Here is a 16,615-nt window from a genome sequence, read left to right as displayed (position 1 = left end):
TTCAGATGATCAGAGCATTTATGTGAGTTATTTCATTTAAAAATTGTATTCCTTCAATTAAGGAAATTGGATATATTACATTATTTTGCAGTTATAAATGACTATTTATTTATTTTTTTTTTCATTTTTATTATTTAGCCCTAACCTGTACATCAGTAGCTGTGCTGCTTTCATGACCAAATGGTAAATAATACATTTCTGAGCTTCGTTCATTGTTTCATTCATTTCTTCATTCGTTCATTCATTCATTCGCTCATAATTCTGGTTTCTCAACAGCTTCTCATTAACATTTACATCAATTAACAGATACTCTTATCCAGTGCTTTGTTGTGTCTGTGACCTAGAAATGAAAATATAATAAAATTTATCTCAAATCTATGCTTCTGTTCTATTCTGTTGATTAGAAGGTCATGAGTTCAAGCCCCAGCACTGCCAAGCTGCCACTTGATCCATACACCTGGTCACTTCATGTGTTTTCTCTGATCCGATAGCTATCTGATTGGTTAAAACTGTTCCATTTACATTAGGCCACATAAATGTGTCTCGGCGAATTGGATATCGATCCGATCTTTCTACTCCCGCCCAAAATGTAAATATATTATACCTCATTTCTGGGGTAATTGAAATGGAACACGCTTTGGTGTATGCGGTTTTCAGAACGCAATCAAAAAGAAGAAGAAAAAACTTGTTACGACGGTTATGCTACAAAAAACAGCATTTACTGTTTGCTGAATTGCAGCGCATTTTAAGCCCCGGCGAGACGCCTGGGTGAAAGATCACCTGCGAGTGACGTACTTCCGTTTTGGAGGAGTATAGCGCTGACGTATGTGGCTTGAACAGCCACATTCATTTACACCTGTCCAGTTTCATCTGAAATGCGTCCCAGACCACCTCCTGAAGTGGTTTGAACCATCAGATTTATATCCGTCTCGAAAATGTTTCGGAGGGCATTTAGACCTGGTCTTTTTACCATCGGATAGCTATCTGATCACAGAAAACGCAGGAAGTGACCAGGTGTAAAGCCCCCTCTGTTCTGACACCTAGGTGGTGGAACTTCTCCTAGATGTCTGAACAGCTGAGTCTCCAAATGATGCCTTCTTATTCCTGAAGTACTTAAACTAGCACCGTAAAACTAAAAATACGTTCTCTATGCTTTTCTTGCTCTATTTCCTCTAAAAAGAGTTTTTAAACTGATGGTCAGTGACCTAGTGAATCTGTATCGATGTATTCACAGAGAGAAACCAGATCTACCAGATGCTCTAAACGTAAATAAAAATTTAAACTCCATCCAGGACATTGACCCTATGAACATTCAAAGAAGATCAAAGAATTTCTCTCTGCTGTACATGCTTTCTTTTTTCTTTTTCACACAGCTCATTTTAATAATCTAAATGTCCCAGATGAAAAGTAATCAGCCTGAAGTATGCATATAAACCAATTTTAAATATGAGGAACTTTCTCAGTGTGATTCAACATATTGTGAATTTAATTTCCTAATTCTGGACACGGCCCAAAGAACGTAGGATGGGTTTTAAAAAATGATGAGTCCAGAAGAGATTTTACAAAGCATTCATTCATTCATTCATCTTCTACCGCTTATCCAAACTACCTCGGGTCACGGGGAGCCTGTGCCTATCTCAGGCATCATCGGGCATCAAGGCAGGATACACCCTGGACGGAGTGCCAACCCATCACAGGGCACACACACACACACACACACTCATTCACTCACACAATCACACACTACGGACAATTTTCTAGAGATGCCAATCAACCTACCATGCATGTCTTTGGACCGGGGGAGGAAACCGGAGTACCCGGAGGAAACCCCCGAGGCACGGGGAGAACATGCAAACTCCACACACACAAGGCGGAGGGGGGAATCGAACCCCCAACCCTGGCGGTGTGAAGCGAATGTGCTAACCACTAAGCCGTGACCCCAACTAATTTTATTACTTTTAATTCCTATTTTAGCTCTTTTATTGTTTGGACTTTTTTGGACACTTTTCATAAAAAGCCCAGTAAATAACAGCATTTTGCTGCATTAAAAATCGAAATTTGCCAAGATAAATGTGGCTTTATGGTAGAAAATCTAGAGTAAAAATCTATTACTGTATCTACATGGTACCAAATGTAGATCTTCCAAAATTTGTCAGCATTTTTCTCAGAATTCAACCCACGATTGAGATAGGTTAGCAAAATCTGCTTTCATGGTAACTCCTCTGTTTGTAATGGTTCAATTGGTTGGGTGTTGAGAGCCTCCTGAAAGGAAGCATCACTGCCTGGTTTGGGAACAGCACCGAGTAAGATAAGCGACCGCTCCAGAGGTACCACACTGAGCTGTGTACAGCACACAGTGCTGAACCAAGGCCAGGAAATAAGTGAAAGATCTCAGCCATATGAAAACAGATTCTCCTCTAAATGGGGAAGTATGAAGTACTTCCTTTCCCTGAAGTCAAACACAGACAAAATGAGGAGGAATTTCTTCTCACAGAACTTTCAAGGCTTTAAAGCTGGAAAACACTTTTCTGGACTTAATTTGGATCAACTACAGCACATATTGCACTGAAATTACACATATTTGTATATTTCTCTATTTTCTAGATATTTTCCTAAGTTAGATAAAGTTCTATTGTTAAATTCTATTTTTATTCTATTTTATTCCTTTATATTCGGTCTCCATTGTATTGTTTTCATACGCTTTATTTATGTATAGCTGGTATGTTTATTTTTCCTCTGTGTTTTATATCTCATTCCATTTTATTTTCAGATGTTTTTGTATTTATTTTGTTATTCTTTTTATTTTCTATCACTATTCATTTTGTTTTTATTTACTGTCATTTTATTTTATGTACAACCTTTTTATTTTATTGTATTTTATTTTTATTTATTTTTTTTTGCTATCCTTATTATATTATTTTATTATTTTTAATTCCAACTAATTTTATTTTACTTTTAAATCCCATTTTAGCTCTTTTCTTATTTGGAATTTTTTTTGGACACTTTTCATAAAAAGGCCAGTAAAAAAACAGCATTTTCCTGCATGAAAAATCTAAATTTGTTTCACCTTTTGCTTTCCAGCTCCATCATCTGTGATACACTGAAACACTCCTCAGAGAACATTATGTAATATTAAACACCCTGAGCCAAGAATGGAAAACCTTTGACTTCTCTTCTCCTCCATTCATACAACATTATTCAGTACGCTGTACACCACCACTGCATGTCTACCAGGACTCTATATTTATAGATATGCAGATAATGAATGCTTCTTAATGTAATGTTTTTTTTTTTTTTTTATTCTGCCTTTCATTATTTTCCCAGCCAACATCACAGCTTACCAGCCACATACTGAGAACGTCAAGATCGCTGCTATTCCTTCAGACGTATTCGACAGGCTGCTCTCTCTGTTGTTTACTGTATAAAAATAGGTGTTACAGTCAGCCAGGCTTGGAGACGAGAGTAGAGGGATTTGGGAGTTTGCTTTTGTAGATTTCTCATTCAGTTCCTATCCAACACTGTACCGTATTGGCAAGTTACAGAAAATCAAGATGATGGATTATTTTTCAAATGATGGGCTGCATTTAAAGACTATACTGGAATACAAATACCACAAAGGTGTGAAATAAATTTAGACGCTGACCTGCTAGAAAAAAAAAAGCTTCGACATACAGCGTATGTCAAATATGTTATCTGGTAGAATGAGCGAACATACAGTAAGTTAGTCTGGAAGTATTTTTAAAATATTCCTAATGTTTAGAATCGTTACTGTTAACACTTGTTAGCTGTCTAACAAGAGTAAACGTGACAGGATTTCTAATGTATTCCTAATGTTTAGAATCGTTACTACTCTTTCCTGCTAGTTAGCTATGTAACATGAACTAACCTCACAGAATGTATATTTCATGTTTCGATATATTTACAGGGGGTACGGTGGCTTAGTGGTTAGCACGTTCGTCTCACACCTCCAGGGTTGGTGGTTCGATTCCCACCTCCACCTTGTGTGTGTGGAGTTTGCATGTTCTCCCCGTGCCTCGGGGGTTTCCTCCGGGTACTCCGGTTTCCTCCCACGGTCCAAAGACATGCATGGTAGGTTGATTGGCATCTCTGGAAAATTGTCCGTAGTGTGTGATTGCGTGAGTGAATGAGAGTGTGTGTGTGTGCCCTGTGATGGGTTGGCACTCCGTCCAGGGTGTATCCTGCTTTGATGTCCGATGGCACCTGAGATAGGCACAGGCTCCCCGTGACCCGAGGTAGTTTGGATAAGCGGTAGAAGATGAGTGAGAGTGAGAGATATATTTACAGTCTTTACTGCCAACACTATCTGTTAGCTAACACAGGCAAACCTGACAAGATTTCTAATAAAATGTTTTATTCATATTTATTAATGTTCATAGTCTATACTGTTAACATTTTCTAGTGAGCTGACATAAAGAACCTGACAGGATTTCTGGTAAATAATCTTTTTTCTGTGTTTAATCATAAAACGACATATAACAACTGGATGTCTATTGAAAATGTTTTAAAGGTCATGTGTTTATGCTCGTATATGAACTCACAGACACGGCCGGTGATCTGCAGATGGACCTGCTTCGCTACATCAGTCTGGACTAATTTAAATTCATGCTAGTCTAAGGGTTTTTTTTTTAACCTCAGGGCAGCACACTCAAACACATTGGTGTAGGATGTATTTTTATTTTTCATCAAAAATACTCAGCTTCCTAAATATGTGTATATGTACATTTTCTATAAGTCCTCAGTGCCAGAAATATAAACAGTGACTCCCCATAAACATAGGCTCTTAGTTTGTTTCTTAATTTATTTTCTTTGTATCTCTGAATACCAAACATGCCACACAACACGGTACATTTCCTTCTCTCTGAGTGCAGAATCTTGAGCTCGCCACACACAGAGATAGAACAGACCTCAGGAGATGTGATTAGCAGTTTTAGTGCAGTGGTGCCTACGGTTAAGGGAAGAGACGCGAGTGCAGGTTTTATTCATGTGGCTCTGAGGCAGTGGCTCAATGATGCGGTTAGGGTCTATGGTAAATGCAGATGCAGCGTTTTTTTTTATTCCTAACCTGAGGCTCTGCAGCTGCTGAGTGTCAGTGTTGGAAAGCACAAAGCTTCCGAAAGCCAGTAGGTTATTGTGATTATGTGCTTTCCTCTGAAATGAAGAGTTTTGGCATTATTAGGTCTTTTCATTAGGACGTTAAAACACTAACGTTACAAGATCGTTAATGATCGTTATTTTTGGGTGTCACGGTGGTGCACCATTGCTGGCTCACTGCTCCAGTGTCCTTGGTTCAATCCGGAATGTTCATTATACAGTAACTACAAGAAGAAGCCGTCATTTGTCTCATATACATCACAGCTCAATAAAATTATTTCCTTCACATATCCCAATGTAGGATGTTGGGGACAGCACACAGGGTCAGCCATGATACAGCACGCCAGGAGTTGAAAGAGGGTTCAACAATGGCAGCTTGGCAGTACTTGGGCTTGAAATCCTGAAGAACATCTTTAACCATTTGAGCCACCACTGCCCTGTGGTGTGTCTGTTTCTGTCAATAGATGCCAGTATGCAGACTTGCTAATCTTTATTTTTGCTAATGTTTATAAGGGGCGGTGGTGACCCGAGTGATTAAGGCTATAGATTGTTGATCAGAGGATCAGGGTTAAAGCAACAGCACTGCCAAGCTGTCATTGTTGTACAAATGAGCAAGGCCCTTAATCCTCTCTTCTCCAGGGATGCTGTATCATGGCTGACCCTGTGCTCTGACCCCAACATCCAAAGAATTTCACTGTGCTGTAATGTATATATGAGGTTAGCATAAGTGTGTGTATGTACATGGTAACTTGTGATGGACGTCATCACGTCCATCAATCATCCATCCATCCATCCATCCATCCATCTATCCATCCATCTATACATCCAAAACGTTCTTCCAGTGCCACTTCTGGCCTCTGGATTCACTGTAAATCTGAGCATTATAAAGCAGTTCCTGAAGAAGAAAGGATCAAATAAAGATCTCTTAGCATGAGCTCTTTAAAACAAAGCTTTTCCTCTGAAACAAGATGCAGGTTTTAATTCTTAACTTTGAGAAAGGAGGAAAAGAGAAAATCTTTCCTTGCCATCATCACCTCTGGCTTGCTTATTAGGGAAAAATTAAAATTTCAAATTTATATCATGAATTTATAAATTATATTTCTCTAAAGCTGCTTTGTGACAGTTCCCATCGTTAAAGTAATAAAAAAATAAAATGGAACTAAATTGAATTGAAAAAATAAAGTATGATGAAGAAATTACTCACAATTAGGTATTTAAGTGTAAAATAGTTTGTTTTACAGAAGTTAAACGACCTCAAATGTAACAACGTTTGAATGAAAAAATCAAATATTGTTTTTTAATTTATAAAAACAAATGTAATTCTTACATTTAGGGATGTGCGGTGTATTTGTATTTGTAGGTCTTCATATCCTATTCTGATATGGCATTTCTTTTTAAACAGCAGGTGATTCTTTAGATTGTGGCTGTGTTCAGACAGATAAGAATGTATTAGTGCAACATTAAGTGTTTTATTGGTTTGGAAAAAATCTGCAAAATGCAATTTACTGTATCATATTTAACAAATGTGTGAGCCTGGTAAAAAAAAACAAAAAAAAAACCCAGCTGTGTGTTCTGGTTAATATAATGACTTAAATGGGGTCTAATCCAGTTTGAGTGGCAGTGCTCTGGCAGATACGTATGAGTCACCGTGCCAAAATTGGTCACAAATTGAACATTTCTCCCACTAGACCCCCTGCACCAGTGTGCAGCTGGGAGAGCTGAAGTAATGGCTAATCCTCTCATCATAGCGTTTCTTATCTTCATCCTAAATTATGCTTTCTGCCTTTAGCTGATACAGATAGTAGTTAGTTAGCTAATATGAGCTAACCTGAGAGAATCTTTAAAATATTCCTAATGTTTAAATGACTGGATTTCTAAAATGCTCCTAATATTTATTATATTTACTGCTAACAATAGTAAGTTAGCTGCCCCAGGTGGTCTAGCGGCAGAACCCTTAGTTAGCTAATATAAGTAAACCTGACAGAATTTCTAAAACATTGCTAATATTTATCACTGCTACTTAGTTAGTTAGCAAACACTGGTTAACCTGTTAGGATCTCCATAATATCCCTAATGTTTAAAATCTTTACTACTAGCACTAGTTAGTTAGAGAATACAAGCAAACCTGACAGGATTATCATTTTACTGCTCTTTGCTGGTAGTTAGTTAGCTAACATAAGCTAACCACACAGTATGTCTGAACGTATATTTCATGTTCAGAAATATTTACAATCTTTTCTGCTAACAGTATCAGTTAGCTAACACGAGCTAACCTGATAAGATTTCTAAACGGATGTTTTATACATATCGTCGCTGTCGGGCGGAATCCTCGTATCTCCAAAACCGTTATTTTTCAGGAAATGAAAAAAACGCCGTACCTTATCTGCAGTGCACAGGGTTTAGTCCGCGTTGCAGTAGATTGTCTTGCGCTAAATTCCTGTCCTCAGATGAGCACCAGCGGGGGTCAAGATTTTTTTTCTTTGAGCCCAGTGTTTTGAAGACATTTACCTCAGAAGACGTGTTGATTCGTTGCGACTCTTCTTGAGGAGAAATATGCCGCGAAGCTCTCCCGCGGAGTGAGGAAGAGGTGGACAGTTGAAGTGTCCAATGGACTTATGAGATTTGCGCTCAAGCTATTTTCAAGACTTTAGATTGGTTAATAACTTATAAAAATAACAAAAAAATTTGTGAAAAAATATGAAATTGACAAAATTTGGACATACGAGGTTTCCGCCCGACAGCGACGATATTCAATGTTTATCATCTTTACTCTTGCATTAGCTAACATGAGTTAACCTTACAGGATCTCTAAAATATTCCACATGTTAATAATCTAGATAGTTAGCTAATATTATATAACTTGACATAATTTCTAAAATATTTTGAATGATTAGCATCTTTACTGCCAACACAAGTTAGCTAGTTTATTATCTCATTGTGATCTTTTTCTCTATATTTTCGTCCCTGCTTCTTCCCCTGCTGATTCAGATACTAGAGCTCTGATATTTTCAGACTTTTTCTCTTTCACTGCGATTACATCACTGCTCTTTTTGCTCATGAGATTATTCACAAAATACTAGCGTACATACTGAGACATACTGAAGCAGGACTCTGTGTTATGTATTACAAGGCATTTAAAATACTCTATCTTTAAGGATTTAATTCTGTTTTAATTGCATGTTTGTAAATGTGCAGTTTGCTTACAGATAAAGAAGAAAGCGAAAGATAAAGATTAAGCTGTTATCTTGAGCCGAAGCCTGAAATTAAGCCAGCAATTTTTAAGGTTGCTATAGAAACGTAATCCCATAATCCACCAGGAAAGTAACTAGTTTCCGGTCCATTCTACCATTTAATTGAAGTCATTGTGAGGCAAAAAATCTTCATTAGGCACAGCTGTGTTCTTGACATATTTTTAGTTATTTATTGTCATGTAAATATAATCTTTTCTTCTAATTAGAGTGAAGCAGGAAGTAGTAGACAAAAATTATTCTAATAGCAGTGAACAAAATATAATGTATAATGTAGAGCATTTGTTTTTATTGTTAGCCAAGAGGACTGACCAATTATCTGTAATAAATACAACTCACTGCATTATTTTTCAGTTTTCAGTTTTATTGTTATTATTATTATTAGTAGTAGTAGTATTGTATATTTTAATAATGCTCCTAAATTTGAGAAACAAACCTATCAGCAGAATGTGCATTGAGAAAATCTTGCCACGTTGAATTCTTGTTCAATTTTGTTTTGCCGGTTCAAATGTATTCAGAATTGCTTTATTTGGGAAAACAAAAAATTGTTATAAAAAAAAACTGCTAATGAGTAACCCTCAAGAGATTTTTACTTAGTCAGCTAACATAAGTTAACCTGACAGGATTTCAATGATAGTCCACATGTTTATCATCTTCACTGAGTCAGGAATTTGTTGAATAAAATTGTTGTGTATAAAAACTCCATGTAGGTACGTTTATGTACGTCAATAAACATCAAATAAATCTTTATTTATTTAAAAAATGAAATGCAGCGTAGTATTACTTATCACTCTGTATCCTGCTCCTGCCTACAGCAGTTTGTTTCCTGATGTTAACTAACTGTGTGTGTGTGTGTGTGTGTGTGTGTACAGTGGACGCCCACCTGCAGTGCAGTAAAGCCCAGTGTTCATACTCGTACAGTGTTCATGCTGCACCAAACCCAGCCGAGGTCCGAGTGTGAGTCTGATCTTTCACTACTACTCGTGCTGCGAGGATATAAAAAGGCAACGATCCAATATCATTCAGATCTCTGTGCATTTTTCTATTCTGTTTACACATATGGATAGTAGTGCGTTAATTTAAGTCTATGTGTAGTTGTGTTTTAATTTTCGTATATAGATGGTGTGTTTGTTTAAATCTTTGAATAGCCTAATGATGGTTCTGTGTTAATTTACATATTTGGATAGTTGTGTGTTAATTTTAGTATACAGTATGCATAGTTGTGTGTTAAATTAATTCTATAGATAATTTGTGTGTTAATTTTAACACATTGACTGTAGTTCTGTGTTAATTTAAGCCTATGGGTATTTGGGTGTTAATCTAAGTCTATATGTTGTTGTGTTAATTTAAGCCTATAGATTGTTGTGTGTTCATTTTAGTCTATTTGTTGGTGTGTGTTAGTTTAAATCGATGTGTAGTTGTGAGTTAAAACCAGAAGATGTTTAAAATTGCTGCTGATGTTGGGGATGTGTGTAGCCTAGTGGTTAAGGTGTTGGGCTACCAATCGGAAGGTTGTGAGTTCGATTCCTGCTGCCACTGCTGGGCCCCTGAGCAAGGCCCTTAACCCTCAGTTGTATAAAAATGAGATAAAATGTAAGTTGCTCTGGATAAGGGTGTCTGCTAAATGCTGTAAAAGCTTTGATGTTTTTTCCATGAGTTCTTAGATTCTCATTAAATCTCATTCTTCCTACATTTACAAAACTCAATTTTTTAGTATTTAAAATACACACACACACACACACACACACACACACACACACACTGATTAGCACACTGACAAACTAGAGATGCTATATTGCACAGAGACAGGTTGAAGACAGCAATGAATGCTAGCACCTAAGCCACTGTGCCCCTCAAACTAGTACCAATAGACAGAAACGTTATATAATATATAATGAACCACAACTGCTGTGATCTTGATCTAAAGCTGCTGATAATTTATTACATGTTTTTTCTGTTCCTGTCACTCATGCGTCATCACCTAATACAACTCATAGGTCAGCAGCCAATCAGTGCTGTGTAACCGCACCCCATTTGAACACCCTGTACCTTCGATCTGAAATCCAGTTGGTTCTTATTGAGCGCTGGAAGCTGAAAGGCACCAGAATCACCTACGAGCCAATATCACCAATCAGAATAAAGATTTCTGACTGCACAGCAGATCTCAAATCTATTTTTTTCAGGTGTAATGCTGTTATATATATCGTACTAAATGAAGACTCACGCTGCTTCTCTGTACTCTCCTAGGTGACTAGGCCACACAGAGCTGATTTGTCTTCAATATTTCAGAGCCTATTAAAATGTGGCATGGTGTTGTCTGCCCAGGGATTTATATAATGCTTGCGGATGCGATCAGTACACCAGACTGCAGAGAAATAAATCCGAATGCTGCAAGAGGAGACGAGCACAGAGCTGGAGTTCCTCCTACACACCGGATTAAATTACCTGCCATCTCATAAACACACACATCCATCACCCTTCAGTTTGCCAATACACTCGACTTTTATCTTCTGTCACAGTCTCATAAGACGGAGATGACAATATAAAGCCGTGACATCTGACTTCTTTTCAAAGTGCTGAAAGTGCGCAGTGGGATTTTGACAAGATGGGAGGACAGTGCTGTCATCTGTGGCGCCAGAGGGCGTTATTAAAATGCTACATGTTCGATTGTCTTAGGAAATGAAACTCCTTAGAAGCCCTTCCTGATGATGTGTGTCAGTGTTAAGAAGGTCGGGTTATTTTGAGAATTGCCTCTGCCTCTCGGACATGGGTGCTTGTTTGCATGAAAAACAGTCATGCTGAGAAGGCAGAGAAGATAACTCTGCCACTATGACATACATACACTAGATGGGCAAATTTTTGTGCATACATGACAATTACACTAATATACACTTGCTACTGACTACAGAGTCATCTAAAAAATTTGGAATTTATTAAACAGGAAGTAAACAGTCAGTTGTTGAGGTTAATGTGTTGGAAGCAGGACAGTGGGTAAGAGTTAGTGTAAGTTGGGGCAAATCGTGATGGATAGACGACTGGGTCAGCAGGTCTAGTGTGCTGTTCCAAGTATGCAGTGATTAATACCAAAAGTGCTCAAGGACTAAGAACAGCCAGCGGCAGCGCCATGGGCGCCAGAGGTTCTTCGATGCACGTGGGGAGTGAAGGCTTGCCTGTTTGTCCCAATCCCACAGCTACTGAAGCACAAGCTGCTGAAAAAATCATGCTGGCTCTGATAGAAAGGTGTCAGAACACACAGAGGAACACAGCTTGCTGTATAGAGAGCTGCGAAACTGCAGAGCGGTCAGAGAGCCCATGTGATGCTTGTCCACTAATGAGAGATAGGATTTTATTCATCCTGTATGAAATTCTTTCAGTGAAAGTATACAAGAATGTATATATATATATATATATACACACACACACACACACACACACACACACAAAATGTACAAAAGGTACTTAAGAATTAATATAGAATTGCACTTGATACAACGATATGATACGATATGAAAGTGCCTTGTGAGCATGTGAACATATTGACCATGGAGCAATGGAAGAAGGACCTCCTTCTTCCTATGTTTATAATATTTGAATTTTAATTTTAAGATGCATTTATATATTGTTGTAATATATTATTTAATGTATAATATATAGTTTGTATTAAATAATTAATGTGTTAATTATTTAATTACTCAGTTAATTAATTATTTAATATATATTGTTTTCATTTGATTAGTGATTATTCATACATTTTCTGTTGCACATACACTATCTATCTATCTATCTATCTATCTATCTATCTATCTATCTATCTATCTATCTATCTAATGTTTGTGTGTGTGTGTGTGTGTGTGCTTGGATTGCTTATCTCTAGAATCTTTAGTATCTGCCCATGCGCCCTCTAATTTTAAGATTTCCGTGATGAATATTTGACAAGTACTAAATTCAGAAACATGTTCTATCTATCTTCCTATTTTGTTATCAGGTATCAGCATAATAAAAGTTACAGTAACAGCTACATTGTCCTTCCTCCACCCTTCTTTCTGTAGTCTGTCTGTGACTCCTGACTTATAGCACCATCACTCTTGATCTGTGGAAACACTGATGGACTGGAAAATTAAACATGACCAAATGACAGTCCAGGCTTTCCATCTCTCTACCAGCCTTGTGTGATATCTCTCTCTGTCTCCACCTTTTTCTGTCTTCCTTGCTCCCTCTGTTTCACAGTGCCATCTGTCCCTCTCTGTGGTATGATGGCCATGTATACAGTAAATAAATAAATAAATGTGTGTGTGTGTGTGTGTGTGTGTGTGTGTGTGTGTCCCACATGCTGAGCAAACAAAGGTTTCATCATGTCCCCTTCATACCCACTCACCAAACTGTCAGCTGTGAATATGGTCTGTGTTAAAGCTGTGATCTCAGGAGCATGTGTACTGTAAGTGCAGCACAGCAGGTTAGATACAGGAAAGATTACAAAACACTAGAGGAAATAAAAATGTAATAAACTTTTAAACTCACAAACACCTAAAATGTTTATCATGAATACAGAAAAGTCACTCTAATAACATGTAGCTATAGAAAGCAGAATGGACGTGGGTTGGAAGAGAAGAGAGAGGAAGGAAGGAAGAGAGGAAGGATACAAAGACAGGGACAAAGTAAAGTAGGAAGGAAGGATTGACAAATGCATGGATGGGTGGTAAGATACAATGAAGGAAGGTAGGAAGGCAGGAAGAAAAGGAAGATACAAAAGCTGGAAGGAAGGAAAGTGGAAGGATGGGAGAAAGGAAATAAGGAAGGATACAAAGTTGGGAAAGAAAGAAGCAGGAAAGACGGAAGGAAGGAAGGAAAGAAGGAAGGAAGGAAGAAAGAAAAAGTAAAAAGATGGTATAAAGAAACAACATGAAACAAAGGATTGCAAACATTGGAAGAAAGGAAAAAAGAAATGAAGAAAGAAAGGAATAAAGGGAAGAGATAAGGAAGAAAGCTTTTTGCTTCTAGCACTTTTATGTAACTAGCAACCTTACAGATTATGAAGTTTACATAGATAACTTACTTGGTGTTATTTGCCCAACAAGCTGTAATTTGGGGAAGAGTGTTCCTGGTTTTATTGTGTGCTTCACAAACATTATAGTTACTGAGGTCCAAATGCTGCACTGTGTGTTAGACTTCAACCTGTGTGTTAGACTTTAGACTGTGTGTTAGAATTTAGCCTATGTGTTAGCCTTTAGCCTGACTGTTAGCTTTTAGATTGTGTGTTAGCCTTTAGCCTGACTGTTAGCTTTTAGATTGTGTGTTAGCCTTTAGCCTGACTGTTAGCTTTTAGATTGTGTGTTAGCCTTTAGCCTGACTGTTAGCCTTTCCCCTGTCTCTCAAACTTTAGCCTGTGTGTTAATCTTTACCCTGTCTCTCAGACTTTAGCCTGTGTGTTAGCCTTTAGCCTGTGTGTTAATCTTTCTCCTGTCTCTCAGACTTTAGCCTGTATGTTAGCCTTTCCCCTGTCTCTCAGACTTTAGCCTGTGTGTTAGCCTTTAGCCTGTATGTTAGCCTTTCCCCTGTCTCTCAGACTTTAGCCTGTGTGTTAGCCTTTAGCCTGTGTGTTAGCCTTTCCCCTGTCTCTCAGACTTTAGCCTGTATGTTAGCCTTTCCCCTGTCTCTCAGACTTTAGCCTGTATGTTAGCCTTTAGCCTGTGTGTTAGCCTTTCCCCGTCTCTCAGACTTTAGCCTGTGTGTTAGCCTGTAGCCTGTGTGTTAGCCTTTCCCCTGTCTCTCAGACTTTAGCCTGTGTGATAGCCGTTCCCCTGTCTCTCAGACTTTAGCCTGTGTGTTAGCCTTTAGCCTGTGTGTTAGCCTTTCCCCTGTCTCTCAGACTTTAGCCTGTGTGTTAGCCTTTAGCCTGTGTGTTAGCCTTTCCCCTGTCTCTCAGACTTTAGCCTGTGTGATAGCCGTTCCCCTGTCTCTCAGACTTTAGCCTGTGTGTTAGCCTTTAGCCTGTGTGTTAGCCTTTCCCCTGTCTCTCAGACTTTAGCCTGTGTGTTAGCCTTTAGCCTGTGTGTTAGCCTTTCCCCTGTCTCTCAGACTTTAGCCTGTGTGTTAGCCTTTCCCCGTCTCTCAGACTTTAGCCTGTGTGTTAGCCTTTAGCCTGTGTGTTAGCCTTTCCCCTGTCTCTCAGACTTTAGCCTGTGTGTTAGCCTTTAGCCTGTGTGTTAGCCTTTCCCCTGTCTCTCAGACTTTAGCCTGTGTGATAGCCGTTCCCCTGTCTCTCAGACTTTAGCCTGTGTGTTAGCCTTTAGCCTGTGTGTTAGCCTTTCCCCTGTCTCTCAGACTTTAGCCTGTGTGTTAGCCTTTAGCCTGTGTGTTAGCCTTTCCCCTGTCTCTCAGACTTTAGCCTGTGTGATAGCCGTTCCCCTGTCTCTCAGACTTTAGCCTGTGTGTTAGCCTTTAGCCTGTGTGTTAGCCTTTCCCCTGTCTCTCAGACTTTAGCCTGTGTGTTAGCCTTTAGCCTGTGTGTTAGCCTTTCCCCTGTCTCTCAGACTTTAGCCTGTGTGATAGCCGTTCCCCTGTCTCTCAGACTTTAGCCTGTGTGTTAGCCTTTAGCCTGTGTGTTAGCCTTTCCCCTGTCTCTCAGACTTTAGCCTGTGTGTTAGCCTTTAGCCTGTGTGTTAGCCTTTCCCCTGTCTCTCAGACTTTAGCCTGTGTGTTAGCCTTTCCCCGTCTCTCAGACTTTAGCCTGTGTGTTAGCCTTTAGCCTGTGTGTTAGCCTTTCCCCTGTCTCTCAGACTTTAGCCTGTGTGTTAGCCTTTAGCCTGTGTGTTAGCCTTTCCCCTGTCTCTCAGACTTTAGCCTGTGTGATAGCCGTTCCCCTGTCTCTCAGACTTTAGCCTGTGTGTTAGCCTTTAGCCTGTGTGTTAGCCTTTCCCCTGTCTCTCAGACTTTAGCCTGTGTGTTAGCCTTTAGCCTGTGTGTTAGCCTTTCCCCTGTCTCTCAGACTTTAGCCTGTGTGATAGCCGTTCCCCTGTCTCTCAGACTTTAGCCTGTGTGTTAGCCTTTAGCCTGTGTGTTAGCCTTTCCCCTGTCTCTCAGACTTTAGCCTGTGTGTTAGCCTTTAGCCTGTGTGTTAGCCTTTCCCCTGTCTCTCAGACTTTAGCCTGTGTGTTAGCCTTTAGCCTTTTCCTGACACAGCTTCCTTCCTCCTGGTTTGTGCTGAAGAAATCCACAGCCGCACTACAAGGTGGATCTGGTCAGGTCTTATAAGTGTTCATAAAGAGGAGGAGTGCACTTCACTGTGTCCTCCAAGGAGTTCTCACTCTCAGGTTATATGTCTAAGATAAGGAAAGAGAGAGAGAGAGAGAGAGAGAGAGAGAGAGAGAGAGAGAGAGACTATAGCATTCATTATTAATCAGAACCAGTAACAAGCTCTTTAAAATATCTATGTTTGAGATTCAGTCAGTTTAATTTCAATTTAATGAGAGTAGAATCTAATCGTTTATTCAGCAGGCTGTTAAAACATTAAATTATCAACACAATATTTATTGAAAGCTGACATTTTTAAGAACCGCTGCCTAGAGTTTGTCAATACAGAACTCGGTGGTCGGTCCACAAAACCATCTGCTGATCGTTTATTATTACAGGAAAACAAGAAAAGAAAATAATTCTGTAAATAGTAGTAAATAGTTCACCTGTGAGGGGAATACTGCCCATATGTTGAATCATAGGATAGGATAGGATAGGATAGGATAGGATAGGATAGGATAGGATAGGATAGGATAAGGAAGGGAAGGGAAGGGAAGGGAAGGGAAGGGGGAAATGAAGGAAGAAAAATAGGAAGGAAGGAAGCAAAAAAGCAAGAAAGGAAATGATACAAAAAATGAACAAGAATACAAAGGAAGTAAGAAAGAAGGAAGGATAGCTCAGGGTGAGACTCCCTCTATAGAAAGCTGACATCAGAGCCAGAAGGTCTGAGGAACATCTCTGTATACCTACAGTGAAGGAACAGGAGCGGGAAAGAACCACACTGGGGAAGTAGGTGAGACCATCAGTTCAGTGTGTGTGTGTTGCATTGACTGTGGTCTGTAACAAAGATAGATTGCGCTGGCTGATGCATTAATAAGGTGGAGAAGGGCACACACACATACACAGACACACACACACACACACACACACACAAACAGTAGCCGTTATGCGAACACTGTGAGGTTGAGGTAAAGTCAATATTATCAATAGTGATAATGAATCCTCGATTATCAGCCGATATCTTT

The sequence above is a fragment of the Tachysurus vachellii genome, chromosome 5, assembly GCF_030014155.1.
Source record: "Tachysurus vachellii isolate PV-2020 chromosome 5, HZAU_Pvac_v1, whole genome shotgun sequence".
NCBI classification, from domain to species: Eukaryota; Metazoa; Chordata; class Actinopteri; order Siluriformes; family Bagridae; genus Tachysurus; species Tachysurus vachellii.
The sequence above is the reverse complement of the archived record's forward strand: the minus strand, read 5'-3'. Positions refer to the sequence as shown.